Below are 5,389 nucleotides of genomic sequence, written 5' to 3'. Positions count from 1 at the left end.
GTGGTATAATATGACAAAGTTCACTTCTATGGGGCATAAAAAGAACTAAGGCAATATTATGGGGTGTAAAATGGGCAACCACTGCGGAAAGAAGTGTCTCTCTAGAAGCATTGGGGAGGGGCCCCTACAAAATGTTGCTATAGGGCCCACAAAGTTTTGGTTATGCCCCTGCTCTCACCCTTAGTTTTGTGGAGAATGCCAGTCAAGACCTCACAGCACGGCTGCTAAATATAGAAAGCAGTATGCCAGAGGTAGACCTATTCTTCCAAACAATGAAAGTAAAGGATGTGCTAAATAAAACACCAGAGAGCCTATGGAATGACCACCTGCATTGGCCTAGGCTAGATGAAGCAAAACATTTCTGCCATGAGCCATTACATCAGCAAACTGGAAATCTTATTTTGATTTGGAAGCACAGGGATCGGAAAAAAAGAGAGAACTGCAAAAAACGAAAGCAAAAGCAAGCAAAGAAGAAGTAGAAGAAGCATATTGAGGCAGATAAAAAGAAAGAGGAAACTAGAAAAAAACAAGAATGCAAAACTGTGTGGAAGACAAGCTCAGAAATCCAAGTGAAGACATCTAAGAAACGTATAACTATTGAACCTCACATTTCAACTAACATTTTTACTAGCTGAGTCAAGTGGTGACACTAAAGGGGGGTACACACGGAGAGATCCGTGCTTAAAATCTAAGCAATCTTGCTAGATTGCTTAGATTTTAAGCACGGATCTGCCGTGTGTATGCCCTCCAGCGATAGCGATGCGCGGCCCCGCGCATCGCTATCGCCGATGCTAGATTGAGCTGCATGCAGGCTCAATCTAGCGGGTCGATCACTTCACCGTTGTGTGAAGTGAGCGGCCCCCCGTCGGCTTTCCCCCTCGCTCAGCACATCGCGCTGTGCTGAGCGGGGTGAGAGATGTGTGCTGAGCGGTCTGTGTTAAGATCGCTCAGCACACATCTCTCCCGTGAGTACCCCCCTTTAGGGGCCTATTATTTGTACTAAAATATTGTGAAAAAGGGTATTTTCACACCTTTTCACATTATTTGAGTATCACCTGAATGTATTAAAGGACATTTGGAGCAGTTTTAATGAAAAACTGCTCGAAACCCTTTAATTCACTTTTTTTTAGTAACCCACATCACATTCCCCATACTTATAAATGGAAATGCGATCTGACCAGATTTACTAAAAAAAAAAAAAAAAAAATACCGCAGTGTGCCCTGTGATAGTCTCGCCAGCTCAGGGCAGCACTGCGATAAGCACCCTTTTGCCCAGCTTTCTCTGCCCCTGGCAAGAAAGCTGAGCGGAAACTGGGCTTCAGTGATCAGTTCTGTGTGTCCGATGGACACACAAGCTGATCAATGTGTAAAAAAAAAAAATAAAAAGTAAAAAAAAAAATACTCACCTGTCCAGGGAGCCGCTGTCCGCTGCTCCGGTAAGTGCTGCCGGGTCCCTCATGTGCTGCAATGTGACCCTGGTGCAGTAAAGTGATGCTGCAAAACGACAGCGCACTTTACAGCACCGGGGGTCACAGAGCAGGAGAAGGACCCGGCGCCCGGGAGCCTCCTGAAGCAGCCTCTGTTCCTGCATGCGATAATTGATACATCCCTGCGATGTAGTCAATTATCGCAGTGCGAGTTTGGGCGATTTTATCACCCGTCATCTGCATCCTGGATGCGGATGATGATAAATAGGCCCCTAAGAGAGAACTCTATTGAAGATGATTGAAGAAGATATAGATGGAGGCCATTACACGGTCAGAACTTTATCTATTAATGACTATGTTATTGTAGAATATGAGTGGGAGATTTAGCTAGGATTAGTGAAAGATAAAACCTATAACCAAGCTGAAGTAAGCAATTGACGTCTGACTTCTTGGAAATAATAGCCCAAGATAGAGATTACTGGTTATATAGTACGACAATAATATGGTGAAGGAGAAATGGATCACTCCAAGTATAACTGGTTGAAGAGGATGTGGAGTATACAGTGTTCCAGAAATACTTAAGTATAGGCAAAAGATGCTTAATAGCATTTAACATCAAATTATCTTTTTGATCAATTAATATTAATCTACTTGCATCTCGTACTTTGATATAACATACCATCTATGTAAACTGATTTGTTGCCTTTATTTTATTAACCACTTGTCTGCAATGGGTGCATCATTTGCGACCATACCAGGCTGTGTGTTATCTCATCTGGTCGCAATCGATGCAACAAGTTAGATAGACAGAGTGGCCGGCTAGATAATCTTCTAGCAGCAGCCACTCACAGAGGAACTTCCTGGCCCCTCTACCTCCCTGCTGCTGATCGGTCAGTACGGTAGGATCCCCCCACCTGGCGGCTGCTCCCCACCCAGTGCCCAGTGAGTACTTGACGGCTGCTCAAATGAGCAGCTGCTGGGAGAATCAAAGTCACAATGGTCTTGATGGCTTCCGTTGTTCAGAGGTTTCGTTGGTGATGATTCGATGTTTCAATGTTTGAGAGATCGATATTTTACAATTACAAATATATTTTTTTTTTCTTTTTTTTAAATAAAATCATTTTGGATAATTTCAAATGTTCTTCATCTAATTCACTCCTAAAAAACGGTGGAGTCACATTATTATGACCACCAGCTTGAGCTAATAGGAAGAATAACCGCCGTGTGCAGCATGGACAGAAGCTAGACGGGATGGCAGTGACTCAAGGTACTGGTAGGTTGGCATAGGTACATTTTGACTGTGAGCTGCTCCACTGTAATTTAATTTATCTTGTATCTGCTACATACAACATCCTCTTAAGCGCAAGCACTCCCTTAACTGTTCATTCACTGGACGATTCACTCTATTGCAGAAACCAGTGTTTGTAGGAGGCACAGTAAAGGTGCATACAGTAGGTTGGGGATGGGGGGTGGGGGGTAAGGGGGTGATAGAATAAGGAAGGAGGAATAGAGAAGGATGATTTGTGGAATGCCATATAAGGAAGAGGGAAGGAGCGGGATGGAGAGGGCTGAGGGAGGAGAAGAAGGGGGTGCTCGGGATAGAAAACCAATTTGTAGCAGTTGGATAGCTCTTTCTGTATATTGCACAAGAACACACAAACCATTAATGGGTCACACCATTGAACGATAATTAAGAGATGGTTGCAGGCCATTGCAAGCCATGTAAGGATGACGGCAAAATGCAATAAAAGATGCCGCCCTTCCGATGGCAATCCCTAGCTTGCCTGTGTGGCCAGATCCCGTTGTGAATACCCAGGGCCGTAACTAGGTGTGTGCCAGTGGTGCAGATGCACTGTGGGTGCAGGACCACCGGCAACACCGGCTCGGCCGCGCCGTCACTGCTGCACTGTGAGGTCCACTGCCGCGCTGTCACCGCCGCACTAGCTGCCTCCCCACCGACCATGTAACTGAGCTGTATTGCCCGACTACCTCTTCTCACGTGGGTAGACGGGCAGCGATGCAGATACACGTCATGCCCCAGCTCTGCCCCCACCTCTGTCCTGGTTCCCCTTCCCCCCCCCCAGCATCTTCTGGGAGAGATGGCGTCTCTCCCAGCCCTCTCACAGTGCCCTGCTGCTGCGAAAAGCCGCTATGTTAGGGCAGGAAGAAGAGGAGGACAGATACAGCTGGCTGGTGGAAGCAGCTTCTCTGAAGCCAAATGTAACTATTACTCTCTCTCTCTCTCTCTCTCTCTTCCTCTTGCTCCTGCCCCCTGCATTGAAAAAGGGGACTCTACCTTCTGTAATGTGTAAAAGGGGACTCTACCTACCGTAATGTGTAAAAAGGGACTCTACCTGGTGAAATGTGTGACAGGGGCTCTGTCTGCTGTAATGTGTAAAAAGAGGACTCTGCCTGCTGTAATGTGTAAACGGGGCCTCTGACATAATGTGTAAAAGGGGGCTCTACCTGCCGTAATGTATAAAAGGGGGCTTTACCTGCTGCAATGTGTAAAAGGGCACTCTACCTGGTGTAATGTGTGACAGGGGCTCTGTCTGCTGTAATGTGTAAAAAGAGGACTTTGCCTGCTGTAATGTGTAAAACGGGGCTCTGTCTGACATAATGTGTAAAAGGGGGCTTTACCTGCTGTAATGTGTAAACAGGGACTTTACCTGTTGTAATGTGTGACATGAGTTCTGCCTGCCGTAATGTGTAAAAAGAGGCTCTGTCTGCCGTAATGTGTAAAAGGGGGCTCTGGTATAATGTGTAAAAGGGGGCTCTACTTGCTGTAATGTGTAAAAGGGGGGCTCTGTCTGCTGTAATGTGTAAAAGGGGGCTCTGATGTAATGCATAAAAGGTGGTTCTACCTGGCGCAATGTGTAAAAGGGGGCTCTGTCTGGCGTAATATGTAAAAGGGGCTCTACCTGGAAAGTGTATAAGTGCTCTACCTTGCGTAATGTGTAAAGGGGCTTTACCTGGCGTAATATGTAAAAGGAGCTCTACCTGGTGTAATGTGTAAAAAGGGGCTTTACCTGGCGTAATATGAAAAAAGGGTCTCTACCTGATGTAATGTGTATAAGTGTTGTAATTGGAATACTGGATACTACTGTGCGGCGTAATATGAATTAGTATTATTTTGTGACTACACCCCTCCCTCATGAAGCCAAACCCCTGTATTTTTATCACGCGCCTACGCAGCGCACTGGCCCTGTTTTAAATATGCGGGGGTGCCGATGCTGTTTCTTGCACACTGCGCTAAAATGTCTAGTTACAGCACTGTGAATACCGGTGTCCTCTTTATATATTGAGCCCAAATGAGACATGGCTATGCCTCCTCGGCAGCCGAACCGATCCACATCAAACCCCCCTCCTCGCCCACATTATAAAGGGATTTAACGTGTGTTTGTAAAACCAGAGTTCTTTAAAGGTTAATAACTAGTTTAAATGAACTGGAAATGTTGGACAGTGCCAGATATACTGAGAGCATGCTAGGATGAATAATACAATTGCCACAAATGATCTGTAATAAAATGCACGAGGTAGAGATAGCAAACATATGAGTACATGTAAAACAGATCCAAAACTTGGCGGTTCTAGCATCTGGTGCTTTCACTGCAGCAAGCGTTTGGGAAAACAGGCATATAAATGAGGAAATTATAATACTTCACTCTGCATAGACCGTGAGCAACAGGACCCGTGGGGGATAAGTATTGACGTGGGGCACAATGGAAGGAAAACTTTTCCAGCAGTTTAACTATAGTTACGGAGTATTGTAATTTGTTCTATTTTCCGCATCGTTTGTTTGTATGGAACTGGCAAAATATACTCTGTGAGGTTTTGTTAATATGGACGTATTTGCTTTGTGTGAAATCCGCTGCACTGTGCTTAGCTCCCCGCGGACATACACAAAGTCTGAGCTGAGGCTCTTTCAGCAAGCACAAGACTCATTAAAATAGAGACTATTT

Source organism: Pseudophryne corroboree, chromosome 6 (assembly GCF_028390025.1).
Source record: "Pseudophryne corroboree isolate aPseCor3 chromosome 6, aPseCor3.hap2, whole genome shotgun sequence".
In the NCBI taxonomy this organism is placed as follows: Eukaryota; Metazoa; Chordata; class Amphibia; order Anura; family Myobatrachidae; genus Pseudophryne; species Pseudophryne corroboree.
This window is presented reverse-complemented; position numbering follows the sequence as displayed.